The sequence below is a fragment of the Pelobates fuscus genome, chromosome 2 (assembly GCF_036172605.1).
Source record: "Pelobates fuscus isolate aPelFus1 chromosome 2, aPelFus1.pri, whole genome shotgun sequence".
NCBI classification, from domain to species: domain Eukaryota; kingdom Metazoa; phylum Chordata; class Amphibia; order Anura; family Pelobatidae; genus Pelobates; species Pelobates fuscus.
In genome coordinates, this window is record NC_086318.1 from 46,308,170 (window position 1) to 46,329,981 (window position 21,812).

Genomic DNA, 21,812 nt, shown 5'->3' on the forward strand with positions numbered 1-21,812 from the left:
GTTTAAACATGGATTTCTTTTAAGGGTCAGTTTAAGCACCATTAACACTACAGCCTATTGTAGTGGTTATAGGACTAGTGGGCTACTAGCACCACCATTGCCTTTCCTTGATAGCAATATCAATTTCAGGTATATTTGGATGGCAATGATTGGCTGAGAGAATCATATGACAGACTCAGACTATCAATCCACTAGTAATACACAAATGAGGAGCTGGTTTCTCAACCTGTGGAATGCCAGGAGCAGATGTAGCTCCACTCAAATTAGTCCCAGACTGGCCCTGGCATCACTCAAGCTGCGTGCCGAGGCTTATGTCTAATTAGGTGCTAGGCATTCTCCAGCAGCCACCAAACTCACCAAATTAGATAACTTACCTCTGCGGTGACAGGTGCATGCATTGCCCCATTCCAAACTCTCCCTGGCAGTATCTGGTGCAGTGATGTCATCTTATAAAGCCGCCCATGTGTTGTGTCCTGGAAGGTTGAGAAGGATGAGATTGTGGGTGAGCCCAGCCTCACATTGATGTTGGCTGGTTTTAAATGCAGCAGAAGGCCTCAGCTTCCTGTCAGACAATATTTCCATATACAGGGACAAACTGAGTTCATGGTGTCTAAAATACAGTAAGTAAACACCAAACCAAACAATTTAAGTCAAATTAAGTCAATACATTTATTTACACTAGATTGTACTTGAGTCCCTACACAATTCCAAATTGTAACAGATTGTTTACTGCAGATGGTATCCACAGCACCACAGTGGTGCTTGGTGACATTTCCCTAATGGAGGGATAATAGGGTAGCTTGAGCAGTGCTGATACAATGTAGGTCTTATACAAGGTATCCATTAACTGTGCAGGAATACTAAGTACCCAATAAATTGAGGATTTGTTTTATTTTTATAATAGATAATAAAAAATGAGGTTCTGTTTTCTGATTTAGTCTTCTATATTAAGCCCCAAAGCTATGTGTTTGTGTGTCAGTGTCCTCTGTGTGTAAATGTGTGTGTATTTTTCGGTTTCCTCTGTGTGTAACTATTATGTGTGTATTATATTTTCTGCAGTTTTTTTTTTTTAATGTGTAAATCAATTTATTTAACCTCCCTGCCTCTTACATGTGGCCAGAGATGGGGCACACACGTTTTCCTGTTGGTCCAGTGGTACACCAGCTGATCCAGTGAAGAGGTCCTCATCTTCCACCTCCAGCATTATGTCCTCTCCTTCTCTCACAAATCCAGCATGCTTTGTGTGCAATGTGGAGCATTGATATGGCAACGCTCTGACTGCCGCAGGCTCGCAAGTGGGCACTGATGGAGGGGGAGCTTGGTATCTCCTGGGAACTTCTTCATTATATTACAGCGCAAGGATCACAAATAAATATATATATATGTGTGTGTATATGTAAATGTGTGTATATATATATATATATATATATATATAAGTATATATGTGTGTATATAAACAAGGGGCTGCACTTACCTGAACTTGCATAGAAGGGTGCTGCTGAGGCCAATTCATACAAAACATATGATCTAGCGCACTCACTTATCGCCTAAACAGTTTATAAAAAAAAAAAAAAAAAAAACCTAATCTAGGCAAAAGTAACATGAGTTTAGTTACATTATATGATCATACATTGCATAAGCCTGCTACAAAGTCAATGTACCCCATCTCTTATGAGATCACTTACTGGGGCTCTCTGCAGTACAAGGCTAAATAGGACCCTGGAGTGAGACACCTGTGACAGGGAGGATTGAGGATTTCTAAACCAGGGAGCCTTGGACTCCCACATTTTGCAAAGTCCCTATATGATGACACAGTATTTAACTTTCAGGGTTGAACAAATTCTACTGATGATGCATTAACCCTATGAGCTAAATTATTTACTGCTGGCAGATTATGCTTGGGTGCATATGTGCCTCCTGCACTGCTGGAGTAAATGAATGCTTATCGTATTTCTCTGATAGATGCCTAAACAGCCGTCACATCCATGCAATCATGGTTTTGCTTTCCGCTTCACTTCCATATAGTTTGTGAAAGTATAAGTTCTTTATTTTAAAGATTTTATTATAAAGATGTAAGCATCTTTGTCAAGCACTTAGTGGATTTAATGTTTACACAGCACTCTATCAGTGTTTGTAAGGTGCATATTTAAAGGGACACTATAGTCATCAGAACAGTTACAGCTTATTGTAGTTCTTCTGGTGAGTATAGTCAGTCACTGCGGCCTTTCAGGGAAAATGCAGTGTTTACATTAAAGCCTAGGGACACCTCCAGTGGCCACACTTCAGATGGATACTAAAGGGGCTTCATATGAGACCCTGGACTTTCCTCATAGAGATGCATTGATTCATTGCATTTATTCTTAGAGATGCATTGATTTCCTCATAGAGATGCTGATTGGCCAGTCCAGCGTTTGCCCTGCTGCCCCCAACCCGCCTCCTTGGTGATCTCAGCCAATCCAGTGCTTTCCCTATGGATTCCCCCATTGGAGAGTATCAATTCTGATGTTGTCAGCCAAAGTTTTAGGGGAGGCAAGCCACCTAAATGGCGATTTTAACACGATATGGTCAGGAATACGATTATGTTCCTGACCCTATAGTGTTCCTTTAACTTGTTAGTACGCAGAGAAATGTATCTAATCATTCTTCACATTGCACACAGAACTGTATGTTAGAATACTAAATTAAATACTTTGTTTGTAGGTCACGGGAGTATAATTTACAAGTGCACAATGATTTGTAATATACACATTTGCTTGAGACTTAGTTAGCCCAAAGTATGAATTAAAATTTAAGACTTACCTAAAACAGACCTGGATATCTATAGGTGAAAACTCCACTCTGCAGCAAGCAGTAATATACTGTTTGGATTTTTATTTGGCCTTTTTTGGGGCTGAAAAAATAAGATTTTAGAACAAAGAAAACATCGAATGGTAAGTGTATTTTTATTTTTAAAGGTACTTAGTTAAATGGTCCCCCCTCATTATTTTTAGGGTGAGGGGGGTAGGTAGGAGTTTATTTTTTGGGGGGAGGGGGTGACTAGGGGTTTGGGGACCCCTAGTCACCTAGGGGGAGGGGGGTCAATTTTCATTTACGGCCCCCACCCACCGCTCAGGGGTGGGGGCCAGGGGGGAGGACGTTAGGTCCCCCCCCTTATTCTTGTTTAGGGCCCCCACCCACCGCTCAGGGGTGGGGCCGGGGGGGAGGACAATAGGTCCGCCCATTTGTATTTAGGGCCCCCACCCACTGCTCAGGGGTGGGGGCCAGGGGGAGGACATTAGGTCCTCCCCCCCTTACTTTTGTTTAGGGCCCCCACCCACCGCTTAGGGGTGAGGGCCAGGGGGGAGGACATTAGGTCCCCCCCAATTTGTGTTTAGGGCCCCCACCCACCGCTCAGGGGTGGGGGCCAGGGGGGAGGACATTAGGCCCTCCCCCCTTACTTTTGTTTAGGGCCCCCACCCACCGCTCAGGAATGGGGGCCAGGGGGTAGGACATTAGGTCCCCCCCCAATTTGTATTTAGGGCCCCCACACGCCACTCAGGGGTGGGGGCCAGGGGGAGGACATTAGGTCCCCCCCCTTATTTTTGTTTAGGGCCCCCACCCACCGCTCAGGGGTGGGGGCCAGGGTGGAGGACATTAGGTCCCCCCCAATTTGTGTTTAGGGCCCCCACCCACCGCTCAGGAGTGGGGGCCAGGGGGGAGGACATTAGGTCCCCCCCTAATTTGTGTTTAGGGCCCCCACCCACCGCTCAGGAGTGGGGGCCAGGGGGGAGGACATTAGTTCCCCCCAATTTGTATTTAGGGCCCCCACACACCGCTCAGGGGTGGGGGCCAGGGGGGAGGACATTAGGTCCCCCCCAATTTGTATTTAGGGCCCCCACACACCGCTCAGGGGTGGGGGCCAGGGGGGAGGACATTAGGTCCCCCCCAATTTGTGTTTAGGGCCCCCACCCACCGCTCAGGAGTGGGGGCCAGGGGGTAGGACATTAGGTCCCCCCCCAATTTGTATTTAGGGCCCCGAGCCACCGCTCAGGGATGGGGGCCAGGGGGAGGACATTAGGTCCCCCCCTTATTCTTGTTTAGGGCCCCCACCCACCGCTTAGGGGTGGGGGCCAGGGGGAGGACATTAGGTCCCCCCCCAATTTGTGTTTAGGGTCCCCACCCACCACTCAGGAGTGGGGGCCAGGGGGTAGGACATTAGGTCCCCCCCCAATTTGTATTTAGGGCCCCGAGCCACCGCTCAGGGATGGGGGCCAGGGGGAGGACATTAGGTCCCCCCCCTTATTCTTGTTTAGGGCCCCCACCCACTGCTTAGGGGTGGGGGCCAGGGGGAGGACATTAGGTCCCCCCCAATTTGTGTTTAGGGTCCCCACCCACCACTCAGGGGTGGGGGCCAGGGGGGAGGACATTAGGTCCTCCCCCCCTTACTTTTGTTTAGGGCCCCCACCCACTGCTCAGGGGTGGGGGCCAGGGGGGAGGACATTAGGTCCCCCCCAATTTGTGTTTAGGGCTCCCACCCACCGCTCAGGAGTGGGGGCCAGGGAGGAGGACATTAGTTCCCCCCCCAATTTGTATTTAGGGCCCCCACACACCGCTCAGGGGGGAGGACATTAGGTCCCCCCCCAATTTGTATTTAGGGCCCCCACCCACCGCTCAGGGGTGGGGGCCAGGGGGGAGGACATTAGGTCCCCCCTTATTCTTGTTTAGGGCCCCCACCCACCACTCAGGGGTGGGGGCCAGGGGGGACCTAATGTTTTAAAGCACATTATTCCAAACGATTTAGGAATGTTAGGTGATTTAATCCCTTTATGGATTAAAACCAGACTCTGCATCAACTATGTAATTTTCCATGGGAGTTTTGCCATGGATCCCCCTCCGGCATGCCACAGTCCAGGTGTTAGTCCCCTTGAAACAACTTTTCCATCATTATTGTGGCCAGAAAGAGTCCCCTTGGGTTTTAAAATTCGCCTGCCTATTGAAGTCTATGGTGGTTTGACGGGTTTGCCCGTTCGCGAACATTTGCGGAAGTTCGCGTTCGTCGTTCGCGAACGGAAAATTTCATGTTCGCGACATCACTATCTACCACTATCACAATTGAGAGGAGCATTCAGTTGGTGATAGATTTGCATTTTTAATCTTTTTGATTCACATTTTGAATCCCAGGATTGAGCTCCATACTAACTGTAGAGTGTCCATATTGTGTTGTAATTCTATAAATGATTGAGGACTGGAGTTTGGCACCCTACACTAAATTTAGTAGAATATGACGTTTGCAGCATTAAACTATTTGCTCATGCCTCATATTTTAATTTTATCTTTTATGTTGACATCTCCTGCTTGTCATTGTCTCCTGGCCCATCGACCTTGGCCAGAACAATATGAACATTTCGGGTGAACAGTGTAAGCTTCGGGCTTAGGAAGAATTTGGTGTGTCCCTCAACATAATCTTATATGCCTCAATCAGATAATACCAGGGTTTGGTCTATGTTGTTTTTGTACAATTTCAGCAATGTTGTACATCCCTTTGGCACTGCAAAGTGTTGTATCACGGCGTTCTTCAGAAATTCCGTGGGAAAACAATTTCTTGAGCCTTAGTATTTTTTTTCCGATTTTTATTTGTCTGCATATTTGCTTTTATTTGTACTGTCAAAATACATGCGTCACAATAACCAAGGTTGTGTTGTGAAACTGATGAACACTAGCAACCCGTACTTTGCTCAAGTTGTATAGAGCGAAGTGGTACAGGAGGTCTTCTATAACCTATCTCAAAAAAACACTCAGAATGTTTTGCCACATCTATCCAATGCTGTCACAGTTATCTTGTTTTGTGAGAGTTCTTTTTTATTGCCAGTTAATCACAATGCGTCATTGAGCAAGCTTTGCTGCCATTTTACTTGCCAAGTGATGTATTCAATGATGTGCCAATTACATGTATGTGATGTAATTGGGAAAGCCTTACAATAGAGCAGGGCCGGTGCAAGGATTTTTGCCGCCCTAGGCAAAAAAAAAATTGGCGCGCCCCCCCCCCATATGTCCTGCCTACCATGTGACATCACAATACCCCGCCCATATGCTCTGCAATATGGGCCAACGCCAGTCTTCACAAAGGGTATTTTATCTGAAAAGACAGTGTGTTTACATTAAAAGGCCTACAGGCACAGGCTATAGACACCAGAACCACTACATTATGCTGTAGTGCTTCTGGTGACTATAGTATCCATTTAATGTGAGGTAAATTAGAGATTAGTGCCACTAATAATATATTGGATTGCCTACTTACCACCAGATGAGGACAAGAGGCTGATGATGGGCTCAGTCTGGCTCCACAGGTCTGGTGTAGAAGAGGCTCTCTGGAGACTGTTTTTAACAGTGCTCACAACAATTAACGAACATGGAAGCAGCTCCATTTTTTAGGGCCCCTTACACAGCTCAAGGTCTGGGCCCCCAGGGGGCATACGACTACAATGCCCACCCATAAATCCACCTACATGGCCCATCCATGAGTTGGGGATGTTTTATGTGTGCAATTTGTGTAAGGGATGTAGTGTGTTTATAGGGGATGTAGTGTGTGTTTGCGTGTAAGGAATGCATTGTATGTTTCTGTGTGTGTGTGTGTGTGTGTGTGTGTAAGGGGTGCACGGTTTGTTTCTGTGTATGTAATTGAATGCAGTGTGTGTCTGTAAGGGGGGAATTAATTATGTAAGAGAACGTAAGGGATGCATTGTGTGTTTCGGGTGTGTCTGTGTGTGAGTAGGAATGCATTGTATGTTTCTGTGTGTGTGTGTGTGTGGGGGTGGGGGGATGCATTGTGTATGTGTGTAGTGTAAAAGAGAAGGTTTGTGGGGTAGGATAGGAACATAGAGGGGAACAGCTCTTTATTTTTTTTTCTAAATTCATAGTGCTCTCCCCTCCGGTCAATTATTGATTTCCCCCTCCCTTCTGTCCCTCCGTGTTCTCCCCTTCTGTCACTTAGTGCTCTCTCCCTTGGCCCCCTGTCCCTCTGCAGTCCCCCCTTGGTGGTCTTCTCACTCCCCCCTCCCCCCCTTAGTGGTCCTCCCTCTCCCAAACCCCTTAGTGGTCCTCCCTCTCCCAAACCCCTTAGTAGACCTTCCCCTACTCCCCCCACCCCCTTAGTGGTAATCTCCCCCCCCTTAGTGGTCCTTACCCTCCTCCCCTCTCCTTAGTAGTCCTCCCTCCTTACCCCCCTTTGTTGGTCCTTCCCCCCCTTAGTGGTCCTCCCTCTCCCAAACCCCTAGTGGACCTCCCCTCCTCCTCCCTCAGTGGTCCTTACCTCCCCACCCCCGTTCCCCCTGTGTTCCTTCACCCCCCTCCCCCAGTGGTCTTGACTCACCCCTCCCCAAGTGGTCCTTACCCTCCCCTCCCCTAGTGGTCCTTACTTCCCCCTCCCCTCCCCAAGTGATCCTTACCCTCCCCTCCCCTAGTGGTCCTTGCTCCCCCCTCCCCTCCCCTACTGGTCCTTACCTTCCCCTCCCCTAGTGGTCCTTACTCCCCCCTCCCCTCCCCTAGTGGTCCTTACTCCCCCCTCCCCTCCCCTAGTGGTCCTTACCCTCCCCTCCCATAGTGGTCCTCCCTCCCCCCTCCCCTAGTGGTCCTTACCCTCCCCTCCCCTAGTGGTCCTCACCCCCCTCGTGGTCCTTACCTCCCCCCAGTGGTCCTTACCCCCCTGGTCCTTACCCACCCCCAGTGGTCCTTATCCCCCCCTAATGGTCCTTATCCCCCCTTTCCCTCCTAGTGGTCCTTATCCCCCCTCCCTCCCCTAGTGATCCTTATCCCCCCCTCTCCCTCCCCTAGTGGTCCTTATCCCCCCCTCCCTCCCTCCCCTAGTGGTCCTTACCCCCCTCTCCCTCCCTCCCCTAGTGGTCCTTATCCCCCCTCCCTCCCCTAGTGGTCCTTATCCCCCCGTCTCCCTCCCTCCCTCCCCTAGTGGTCCTTATCCCCCCCTCTCCCTCCCTCCCTCCCCTAGTGGTCCTTATCCCCCCCTCTCCCTCCCTCCCCTAGTGGTCCTTATCCCCCTCCCTCCCCTAGTGGTCCTTATCTCCCTCCCTCCATCCCCTAGTGGTCCTTAACCCCCCCCTCCCCTAGTGGTCCTTATCTCGCTCCCTCCCTCCCTCCCCTAGTGGTCCTTAACCCCCCCCCCCCCCCCTCCCTCCCCTAGTGGTCCTTACCCTCCCCTCTTGCCCATGTAGCGTGGCAGGGTGGCACGGAATGCGGGACAGGAACCTCTGTTTCCTGTACCCGGCCGCCGGCGGAATGACAGGAAGTGCTCACTAGTCATTCCGCCGGCGGCCGGGTACAGGAAACAGAGGTTCCTGTCCCGCGTTACGCGTCGCCCGGCCACGCTACATGGAGGGACCGGCAGGTCACTCAAACCCGGCCGCCCTCCATACAGCAGTGCTGCGCCACCTGAGGCTTGTAAAAGCGCTCAGGCGGCGCAGCATGAGGAGCGACACCGGGCACAGGGATCCGGCGCCCCCTGCTAAGTTGCGCCCTAGGCGGCTGCCTAGGTCGCCTTACAGGTGGCGCCGGCCCTGCAATAGAGATGCTTGCTTGATGGTACATTGTGATTGGCTGGTGATAGAACCAATCAGTCACATGCACAAGAAAGCAGCCAGCACGGACATCATTTGATGTCTCTTCATGATTAGTAGTAAAAAAAAAATGGGCAGAAATGTCATCTCCGGCACCCGTTCTCCACCCCACAACCTTCTTATTACAGCTTAGCTTCCCACTGACGTGTCCAAGTACTTGGGTTTTGTAGGTATGCTCTCAGAATTTTATTTATTCTACTTCACATGCAGGGGTGGGTGAATAAAGCGGTTGGGGAATTTTACCAATTTAGCGATTTTGGCTTCAAAGGAGAAAATTACGTTGAATTCCTGATGGTTCTCACTTTAGTGAATAATTCTGACTGTGCTATAAAAATTTACTTTCCCCCCTCACCCCCAATTAGGATGTGAGTAACTTCTACAGGAGGTGTGGCTATGGCTACAAAAACAGAAACAGAAGTGATTTAACTCCTAAATGGCAGAGCAGAGAGACTGCAGGGGGCATCATCTATACACCGAACCTGATTAAAGAAGCTTGGTCACTTCTCAGTATTTCAAAAAGATACAATCTTTCTAAAATACTAATGTCGACTGATTTGGAATTTCATTGAAATTTCAATGCAATCCAAAAATTCCAACAGACAATATTTGCCCAAACCCTGCAGCTGCATTACTCATCAGGCATAGTTTTGCTCACTGCGAGACGTGATCTATGTTGGGTCCCCGGTCTTGCAGGATCCTCCATAGACCTTGATGTTTTACGGTCACGCATACGTGAGAGTAGAGCACTGACATGGCTCCTGGCAGATTAAGCTCCAGGAGCTGAAGAGGGTCCCTGGGATGGAGATAGCAGCAAAAGAGAGGGACAGCTTCAGGTAAAATCACACTAGAGGTACATGTAGGTGTCATAGGGCTTTGATATAGCTACAAAATACAGCGACTGCATACTTTGATCTCCAGTAAATCCAGCTGAACTACTCCTGTGATACTGAGCCTAAAACCTCAGTTACAGAATATCTCTTAATTTGCCAAATCCTCTGACTCATATCAAAATTATCTATGCAGCACAACTACACCTGCCAACATCTGAAAGGGTGTATATGATTACCACTTAGCATCCTGGCACAACCTACCTTCCTGAGTGAGATATTCTGGAGGCCATACCTGTATCAACCATCAATAGCCTAGGACGGCCTTGTCAAAACGTGGCAAGATATGTATTAATTGTTACCAGAAAAACATAAGGACATGTTTTGCGCAGAATTCCTGAAAAGATTACGTGGACAACAGTTTAGCCACAATACAATTAGTGGTATTCAATGATTAATGGCCTTGCCTGGCGTCTTTTAAACGTTGATCATGACAAATACATCAAACTTCGTAACGGAAAGGAAACCTTTAAAAAAAAAATGTGCAAATGAAAAACATTTATTTTGATCCAAAAAAAATTAAAAGCCATTTATTTAATATATTTTATTAATGTAAGTGTTCTGCTCTGACACATAGGGATGATTTCAGCACAGAGTTGCAATGCTGGCATTTTTAGCTGGTTATTAAACATAATCTAAAAGCTGTTCTTGATATGAAAAAGCATTGCTTCATACACCAGATATCCCCTCTTCGAGCCACTTTGGCTTAACCTGATAACAATCCATTTCGAGCATAAAACATAACACGAGGGAGCCTCCAAGGATACAAATTAATGACAGAAATGATAAAACCTGATTTTGATTATTCATTCAAAATATCCCAACGCAGCGAATGGACTATCACAGCCTGTAACAATACTCTCATTGGTACAGAAGACTTAAAATAGATGTTGAAGTGAACCCAACACCTGATATTTTCTTTACATAAATCATTTCAGTAGAATAAGGCATATTTTCATCAAACCGAGCTATAGTTAGTGTAACTGCAACTAAGACTTGAAGATCGGACATTTTCGTCCATGGCACCACTCGCGTTGGGGAACCTGCCTGTCCCCAAGGGGGTGTCATTATGGCTCCAATGTGACAGTCGGGATGTCTATATAAGGACTCATATATCTGCTTAAATTTTTTCATTACAAGTTCAGTGTGAGTAAGTTGAATCATGTACACGTTGGCCTTTCTTTCAGTGCTCTTGACATCGGGTGGAAGAGGCGTTCTATGGAGAGAAAGAGGTGATTGAGGGCTTAAGATTAATATGTGTAGATCGGGCACATGAAAATAATGCATGCAGATAACAAATGCACTACTCTTTCTTCCACAGAATAAACTGTTAACTGTAATAAATCTGAATTCAGGAGACATTACAGAATGGGATGGGCCGGGCTGCCACATGTTCAGTCTACTTACTAGAAGAGAGGCAACAAAATAATGTTTCATCGTGTATTAATATGCCGTACTGTTTAATAATGAATGGTAGGGTGACGGTTATAGATAGGGTTAGATGTGAGTGTTAGGGTGAGGATTAGGGATAGGGGCTAAGGTTTAGAGTTAGGGGTAGGGTTAGGATAAGGGATAGAGTTAGGGGTAGGTGAGGGATATGGGTAGAGTTAAAATTAGGGGTAGGGTGAGGTTAAGGGATAGTGTTAAACAGGGCCGCCACCAGAAATTTTGGGGCCCCTAACTCAGCTCGGGGTCTGGGCCCCGCCTCCAAATACCGCCCACAGGAATACACACACAGACACAAACACACACACTGATACAAAAGGACACAGATACATACCAACAGACACACATACTGAATCAGACACACATGCATACAGGCATACATACTGAGACATACACACAGGCATACATAGTGACAGACAGACACATACTAACATACATACAGACACACATGCATGAGGACATAAAGAAAACATACATACATACAGACACCGACATACATACACACACACATACATTCATACATACTTACTGATAGACATACAGACACTGACATCCATACACACATACATTCATAATGGCATACAGACATACATTCATAATGGCATACAGACATACATACAGACTGACATACATGCATATATACAGACATACATGCATACAGACATCCATACACACATACACACATTCATAATGATATGCAGACATACATTCATACTGACATACAGACATACATATACATATATAATGACATACAGACATACATATATACATACATAGACATACATACAGACAGAAATACATGCATGCAGACATACACAGACATACATACAGGCAGACATGCATACAGATAGACATACATACATATACATGCATGCAGACAGACATACATACATAGACATACACACACATATATACATACAGACATACATACACACATACATACATAGACATACATGCATACAGACATTCATACATACAGACATATACACACAGACATGCATGCATGCATACAGACAGACGTACATAGACATACAGACAGACACACAGACATACATAGACACACAGACATACATACACACACAGACAGACATACATACAGACATACATACACACATAGACATACATACACATACATACACACACAGACAGACATACATGAAAGGATTACTTATATCTCAGACCTGTTCTTCACCCACCCTTTCCTCTTTTCTATTACCCACTTTACATCTACCTCTATCACTGCCCCTTTATTCCTTATAGCAATATTTTAGTACTTATAGGTACAGCACTTATTTTTTACTTATTTCACATTTTGTTTACTAATTTTCTTCTTATTTTTATCTTCATTCCTATTTTATTCCTTATTTTTATGTATTTATTATTCTCGACATTTTTAGGCATAGGCATAGTAATCACTCACTGCTTTTCCACTATATTTTATACCAATTAGGTTTATTCACCAGATTTGTAGCTATTAGCCACTAACCAGCTCCTGGAGTTCACATACTTTACTTTTACGGTGATTTTTTATTTATACAGACATACATACACATACATGCATACAGACACACACAGAGACATACATACACATACATGCATACAGACACACACAGAGACATACATACACATACATGCATACAGGCAGACACACAGACATACATACACATACATGCATACAGACACACACACACAGAGACATACATACACATACATGCATACAGGCAGACAGACACACAGACATACATAAATACACAGACAGACAGACACACAGACATACAAACATACACAGATATGCATGCATATAGACAGACAGACATAGACAGACAGACATACATACAGACAGACATACATACATACATACACATACATGCATACAGACACACACAGCTCATTTCCCAGCCACCCTCCTGTCTCTTACCTTTTCTTTGCAGGAGGGTGGCTGGGGATGATGAGAGTCGGCGCGGCTCCCTCTTCACTGCCTGGCTCTCCCTCTTCACGGCTGGGCGCGCGCTCCTCCCGCGCGGAGTGAGCTGGGAGGAAGTGACCACTCCCAGCACCACTTGCTGCGGCTACTTTTTTTTTTTTTAAAGGGGCCCGGTCGCGCTATACCACGGCCACAGCGCTGACCGGGCCCCTGAAGGAGGGGGCCCATCGGGTGACCCTAAGTGTGTGGGCCACCCGATGGGCCCCACACGTGGGGCCCGGGCGGCCGGGCCCCCCAGGGCCGCCGGGCCCCTCAGGGCCGCCGGGCCCCCCAGGGCCGCCGGGCCCCTCAGGGCCGCCGGGCCCGTGACAACCGTCATGGTTGTCACCCCCTGATGGCGGCCCTGGTGTTAAAATTAGGGATAGGACAAGGGATAAAGATAGTGTTAGGGGTAGGGTGAGAATAAGGGACAGAGTTAGGGGTTGGGTGAGGGATACGGATAGAGTTAGGGTAAGGGTGGGGGTTAGGGATAGAGTTAGTGATACGGTTAAGGTTTTGAGTTAGGGATCGAATGAGGGTTAGTGATAGAGTTAGAGAGAGGTTGGGGGTTAGGATGAAGGTTAGTGTTAGGGGTAGGGTGAGGGTTAGAGTTAGGGGTAGGGTGAGGGATAGAGTTAGAATTAGAATTAGGGACAAGGATAGGGTTAGAATTTTGGATAAGGATAGGGTTAAGGTTTAGGAATACCACCCTGATTAACATCATCATCCTCCAGCAGTCACATGACATGATAAGCAGAATATGTTGCTAACAGTCTACCATCCAGTATCAGTAGCACTCAGACTGTCACTCTGTTTCCAGCAGTCTAGTGATCAACATCTACATGTCACAAGTGAGAACCATCAGGAATTCAATGTAGGCCTGCAATCAGCAGATACTGACATTATTTGTTCTTTCTTCTCTTTTTGTCATAAACCTAGTCTTAGTTTGCCCTCACTGAGAATTGCATTAAACTACAACTCCCAGCATCCTCATGTGAACTACAACTCCCAGCATCCTCTGAGAGCTACAGTACCCAGAGTGCATCAGCAGATACATTTTGGCATGGGGTTAGGCTTATACAGGATGCAGGATATGATGCTGGACTGACATAGCATGTAACATGATTGCAACATTTTTGATGGGATCTGCATTTTCTCTGGTTTTTATTTTTTGCATTTTTAATTCACAGTGTTAAAGCATATAATTTCCCCTGTATTATTTTAACAATAAGCTGGTAATAGCCCACACTCCACACTGGCTGTGCCTCAGACATCAAATTACCGTGACACCATGCCGATGTTGGGTGATGCCCTTAGTTATAGACTGCTTTTGGTGGTAAGTGGAATTCAGAGCACAAGAGCATGTCGCTCTGTGTTGCTGTGTTTATCAGACACAGACACAGACATGAAATATCCAGTTACAACATTACAGAGGCTGACCGTGCTGTGACACAGTGTTGCGGCGTTCCAACCTCTCCAACCTCTCAGCCCATGTTGCAGGATTGGAGGCTGTTGCTGTACCCAGAACACACTGATATCAGCATGTACTGCCTGGTCTACTGCTGCCTCACAAGGAGACGACCAAGCAATGCACTCAGCTGACTTCCAAGCTGTGTGATCTTCCTGGGAGCCAGCCATAGAGATTTGAGGCCTCAGTTGACCACTGTGATTGGCTCTCATGTAGTATGCACACAATTTAAGCAGTCAAACCATTTAGATTTTTTTATTTGCTGTCTGCTGGGGTCCACTCCCCGTCCCCTATCAGCCTCCTCGTAGCAGCTTTTATTGGCTCTCCTGAGCTAAGCCCTGCAGTGCATGGCCAGTTTACTGGATGCGCGCATTAGCTGATTGTTCTCAGCCAATGAGCTAAGTCTCCACTGCTAGGCTTCAATGGCGAGACCGTCTGGCTGAGAGAAGACTGCAGCAGAGGGAGGGTGCGACTCCAGATGAGTAGTAAAACTGTTATTAAATGATTTTAACTACTAACATGGGTGAGGGGGAGAAAGGGGTGGGGGGCACCATAACCATTGTCCTCCGTACACTGTGTGTAGCATTCATTTTTGGTGGAGGATAAAGAAGTAATAGAGATACTCCTCTGTAAACTGTGTGCAGAGGTGGTTCTAATATAATTCCTGTTTTAGAAACTTGATGACACAAATAAAAAATCAATCAGTCTGTCTGTCTGTCTATCAGTCTGTCTCATTCTGTCTGTCTGTCTAATTCTGTCTGTCTTACACAGATGTAGAATATTGGGAGTATTGCAGTGTCTCATACTCATAAACTCTTGGCACTGCTTTACATATTTCAATGTTTGAATGTACTTTTTATCCAATTATTATTATCTTATCCTATTATTTTGTAATAATTTTATCTCTTAGCTTGGCACAGATAGAGGATTACATTTCCAGTGATGTACAGTCATCTTCTAATCATTATGCAATACCTTAAATTAACTTGGGATGGCAGCAAAAATCAACTTATAGAGAAGCAAGCATAGAGTGAAAAATAAACTTTAGAGAGCCTTCTCTGTGTTTCCTTCACAAACCAGAGACAATTCGTCCGCACAGACAGTGTAATGCGGGTGAAGACTGGGCCAAGAGTTTCCACCTGCATTGTGCATTTAGAGCCCCTACTGCATAGAGGTACAATGTGCCAATATAATTTCAGTTGATGCTGATTGAGAATACAGCAATTAAAGGGTTACTGCAAAAACAAACAAAAGCAGTGTTTCTTGGTTAGATTAACCCTGATTGGCATGGTTCCCCCCACAACCCCCTCCCCACCCTCCCAGCAAAAAAAATAAATAAAAAAAAATAAAGGCAAAATATACCCCACATAGGGGCCAAGTTCTCCCTGCAACCTGATCACTGGATAGGGAGGGGGGTCCTGGAAGAAAAGTCTGAATGAAGGACTGGGGCATCATGAAGGGGGTGGATGTGCCACCTATTTCCAGCATGCTCACAACAGCATGTGAAGTAGCCCTGTAGTGACCCCAGACAGGCAGCCTTTTACAAACATTCTGGTGATTGGAAATAGAGTGGGTAATTTACAAAAACAAACAGGCCTGTACAGGTCTCTATGGCACTATACCGGACCTCTCCTGCAATGCATTCAACTAGAATAATCAAATGAATATTTCTAGTGAAATCAGTCAACAAAAGTAATACAGGTGATAAAAATTAGAATATCGTGCAAAAGTTCATTTATTTCAGTAATGCAACGTAAAAGGGGAAACTAATATATGAGATAGACACATTACATGCAAAGCAAGATAGTTCAAGCCGTGATTTGTCATAAGTGCGATGATTATGGCTTACAGCCCATGAAAACCCCAAATCCAGGTAAATTAGAATATTACATGCAATCAATAAAACAAGGAGTGTACATAGAACAATATCGGAACTCTGAAAAGTATAAGCATGCATATGGACTCAGTACTTGGTTTTGGCCCCTTTTGCAGCAATTACTGCCTCAATGCGGCGTGGCATGGAAGCTATCAGCCTGTGGCACTGCTGAGGTGTTATGGAAGACCAGGATGCTTCAATAGCGGCCTTCAGCTCTTCTGCATTGTTCGGTCTCATGTCTCTCATCTTTCTCTTGGCAATGCCCCATAGATTCTATATGGGGTTCAGGTCAGGCAAGTTTGCTGGCCAATCAAGCACAGTAATCCCACGGTCATTGAACCAGGCTTTGGTGCTTTTGGCAGTGTGGGCAGGTGCCTGCTGGAAAATGAAGTCAGCATCCCCATAAAGCTTGTTTGCGGAAGGAAGCAGGAAGTGCTCCAAAATCTCCTGGTAGACGGCTGCATTGACCCTGGACCTAATGAACCAACACCAGCAGATGACATGGCTCCCCAAATCAACTTAGACTGTGGAAACTTTACACTGGACTTCAAGCATCTTGCAGTGTGTGCCTCTCCATTCTTCCTCCAGACTCTGGGTCCTTGGTTCCCAAATTAGATGCAAAAGTTGCTCTCATCAGAAAAGAGGACTTTGGACCGCTGAGCAACATACCTGGTCTGTTTTTCTTTAGCCCAGGTAAGACGCTTCTGATGTTGTTTGTTGTTCAGGAGCGGCTTGACAAGAGGAATACGACATCTGAAGCCCATGTCCAGGATCCGTCTGTGTGTGGTGGCTCTTGATGCACTGACTCCAGCCTCAGTCCACTCCTTGTGAAAGTCCCCAACACTTTTGAATGGCCTTTTCCTGACAATCCTCTCCAGGCTGCGGTCATCCCTGCTGCTTGTGCACCTTTTTCTTCCACACTTTTCCCTTCCACATAACTTTATATTAATGTGCTTTGATACAGCACTATGGGAACATCTAACTTCCTTTGCAATTACCTTTTGAGGCTTTCCCGCCTTATGGAGGGTGTTAATGATGGTTTTCTGCACAACTGTCAGGTCAGCAGTCTTCCCCATGATTGTGATTCTTACTGAACCAGACTGAGAGACCATTTAAAGGCTCAGAAACCCTTTGCAGGTGTTATGGCTTACTTAGCTGATTAGAGTGGGACACTGTGAGCCTAGAATATTGCACCTTTTCACAATATTCTAATTTACTGAGATTGTGGATTTGGGGTTTTCATGAGCGGTAAGCCATAATCATCGCACTTATGACAAATCACGGCTTGAACTAACTTTCTTTGCATGTAATGCGTCTATCTGATATATTAGTTTCCCCTTTTACGTTGCATTACTGAAATAAATGAACTTTTGCACGATATTCTAATTTTTCGAGTATCACCTGTATATTCAACAAATTTATATTAAGTTGATCCGTTTGTAATACAATATCTATAATAGTTCTTTGGATTGTGAATCACAAAGATTCACACAATTAAATTAAAAAAGAAAAAACAACTGTCTGGGTCTGAATTCTCTTTACGTATATAAATGGTCTGAGGATGAAGATTTTCATGCGTGCCACAAATCTCTGTATCCAGTGCTGTGATAGGTTGAATACAACTCTGAAAATTAGATTTTGTTTAAGAAGTGCCAGCATTAATATTGGGATTCCCATCTGGTGAATCTAACTAGTAAGTCAGTTTGACTGGAAGAATGTGCTTCTCTCTAGTAGGGTTTATGTTAATTCGGCATTTCTAATAACCTATGATGAAGATAAAAAAGTAGATGCAATTAATCCATACAAGAGAATCCAGAAAGCAAGGCATATACAAATGTACAAAGTATTAAAGCAAAAGCTCTAAACGTAATCCCACCCAATTGTAGAAAACTAGAGACTAGAAATACCAGCAGATCTCCCTAAAAGTATGGGTTGGTGCTAGAACAGATGGTAAAAGGTAAAGGTAAAAATTTATTATCAAGCCCTAGAATAGTTGGACTAGACTCATGGATACTTCGAAGAGATAGGAGAAACGTAGTGATGACAAGTCTAGATCTAAGGAAATCACAAAATCACATTGAATAAGCTAGCTGGGGCAGGATACCAGAGAAATGGCCAAGGTCAAAACCATAGAATCTCCAGAGTAATAATGAACACACTGTTGGACTGGAACTCAACCATAAAACAAATTAGGGTTGTAAATATGGAAACTGTGTCAGTCCTGCTTCTCCACAACGCTCATGCCCGTCTAAAACATGTGTACACCAGCATTAAAAGAGTAAAACGAATACAGGTTTAGTGTCACAGTGTCACATTCTTTGTCTAAATAAATGCAAGTAGAATTTAGGTAGCAGGAATAATGCATGGATGATTATGGAGTCCAGGATCCCTGATAGACATGGAAAGACAGAGACGGCCCACAGTCAGAAATGTCCTTAAGGTAGAAAGCAGAGTACAGAATGTTCGTGACGCAGTAAATAACAGCAATAAATAGAGCAGACCTACATATGGGACTATAGAATGTGGGAATGGGGTGAAGGAAACAATGTAAAAAAAAATGGAGGAAAAAAAATAAATGGGAAAAATTGGAGGGGAAAAAATATAGAATAATGTGACCATGTATTGATTTGATTTTGGAGCAGTGGCGTACATACCAGGGTCGCAGGGGTCGCGGCTGCGACCGGGCCCGGCCCACCAGGGGGCCCGGCCGCCCCTGCGACCCGGTATGTAGCCACTGGGCCAGCCTCTTCTCCTGGGGGGCCCTAGAGCCGGCCACCTCCGGGCCCCCCGAGGCTGGCCCTGCTGCCACCCGGCTGGCCGGTCCTGCGGGCGCGCGAGGGAGCACTCTCCCCTGAGTGCTTCCTCTTCAGCTCCCTCGCGCACCGCATAGGGATGCCGGCGCCGGAAGATGACGTCATCTTCCGGCGCCGGTATCAGTACGCGGCGCGCGAGGGAGCTGAAGAGGAAGCACTCAGGGGAGAGTGCTCCCTCGCGCGCCCGCCAGCCTGACTGCCCGCCGGGTGACCGGACCCCCAGGAGCCCAGCAGCACCACTGGACCCCAGGGAATCCCCTCAGCACTCCAAAAGGTAAGGAGGCTGGGGGGATTAAATACAAAAAAACGTTAGTGTGAGTGTGTGTGTGTGTGTGTGTTAGTGTTTGTGTTTGTGTCTGCTAGTGAGTGTCAGTGAGTGTGTTACTGTGTGTGTCTGTTACTGTGTGTGTTTGTGTGTGTGTTAGAGTGTGTGTGTCTGCTAGTGTCAGTGAGTGAGTGTGTGTCTGCTAGTGAGTGTCAGTGATTGTGTTACTGTGTGTGTCTGTTACTGAGTATGTTTGTGTGTGTGTTAGTGAGTCTGTTTGATGTCTGTTAGTGAGTGTGTGTTTGTCAGTGAGAGTGTATGTTTTGTAAGTGAGTGTGTATGTATGTCTGTCGCTGAGTGTGTCTCTGTCAGTAAATGTGTGTGTCTGTTAGCTAGTGTGTATGCGTCTGTTCGTGAGAGTGTGTGTGTGTCTTCAGCACTTACCTTTCTCCAGCGCCGGACTCCCTTGGCGCAGGGGAACCCTCCGCCTCTCAGCTCCGAATGCGCATGCGCGGCAAGAGCCGCGCACGCATTCAAACCGCCCATAGGAAAGCATTACTCAATGCTTTTCTATGGACGTTCAGTGTCTTAGAATCGCGGAAGCGCCTCTAGCGGCTGTCAGTGAGACAGCCACTAGAGGCTGGATTAACCCTCAGTGAAACATAGCAGTTTCTCTGAAACTGCTATGTTTTCAGCTGCAGGGTTAAAACCAGAGGGACCTGACACCCAGACCACTTCATTGAGCTGATGTGATCTGGGTGTCTGTAGTGGTCCTTTAAGTGTGTGCATCTGTATGCACTGGCGTACATACCGCGGTCGCAGGGTTCGCAGCCCTGCAACCCCTGCAACCCCTGCGACCAGGTGCCCGCCGCAATGTGTTGCGGCCCCGGTCCGCCAGAGTAAGCGCGGGGGGTTGGGGGGGGCCCACGGATCAATTTTCGCACCGGGGCCCCATGGGTCATGTGTACGCCACTGTTTTGGAGACACACATTATACATTGCCTTCATATGGCTTTGGGAACTGACACCTGAAGAGACTTTTGCACATATATTTTTCCAGTCATTTTCTTATTTGTGTTATTTTTGTCTTCTTAAGGTATATTTCTTTCTCCTTTTTTGGTGCTTTTTTCCCCTCTTTTAAATATCTTTTTCTTTCGTTTGGCACCTTCTTCTGTGGGATTAACAAATTGTTTTCCACATATTTTGGAGGAGGTTTCATGGCAGATATTTCGGTTACAAGGACTAATTTCTGTGAACTCCGTGATGCACCCTACTGTTATAGACACCGCATTCCAAGCTGACAAACGGAATCTCTGTCTCTCTCTTTATTCTCCACAACACTAAATTAGTATCGGGCACTTATGGGTCTTGTTCAAATGAAAAACAAGTGTTTATTCCAAACATATAGGCATGTCAACGTTTCGGACCTCACCTGATCCTGCCTCAAATAGTGTCATAGATAAAATATCAATAATTAAACAGCTAATTGAAAAATCACTTTATTTACTCTACATCACTCTACATCTCCGTGCTCAGCAGAAACCATAACAGTGAAAAGCTTAGATTCACTAGTGACAAAAAGTAAACCAGAGTGCGGTGTTCACTTCAATAGTGCTCCTACAGGAAATGCTGAAAAGTAAAAATGTTCCCAGTGAGAAACAATAGTGTTAACAAAGTTAACAAAACCAGAATTAATTGTTGTAATCGTGCATGGTTCTATTTGTGAGGGAAAAAATATAAACAGATTTGTTTTAGCATATAGACTTCATTAGCCAAAACACCTTAATTTGGAACTTAATTTCATACCTTCCATGATCAAGATCATTGATATAAATACAGTAGTTGTAAGAATTGTGAATGGACTAATTCCATGTTTGAATTGTGACTTCACTACACTTTGCTATTTATGAACCTCTTTTTAAATCGCAAATAAAGAACCACTAAGCATAATCAGGAAGCAATAATATTACCCTAACTGTGTTTTGCTGTAACAAGGAGCTTTTTGGAGGAAACTGATGCCCTTGATAAGATATGAACAGTGTTCAACATTCTATATCTGGACTTCTCACTAAAACTCTTTGACATTATCTTATATTTGGGATGGATTCCCTAGAGAACAAAACAATGCGTAGATACAATAGATACGGTAGATATGGGGGAGAGGGGGAACCGAAAATCAACATGGACAGCTGCATGGTGCTGGAGCTCCTCAGGGGAATCCCCTTATTGAGTCTGAAATTGGGCATAATTGCTCTCCTTTTGATAAAAATTATGCATGTACCCCTGATGGTGAATGCCCTGCCGACATTTCTAAACCTGGAGCTATTGGTTACAGGTTGGTTCAATTTTCCTGTGGCCTGCAATCACACTCGAGGAGGGGGAGGCGGCCATTCCTCAGCCATGACTTTGAGCATGCTCACTTAGGGTCTTGTCCTCACTCCTCTGGACCAGCAGTGGTCCCCACTGGAGTATTGGTAGGGTCATTTTGA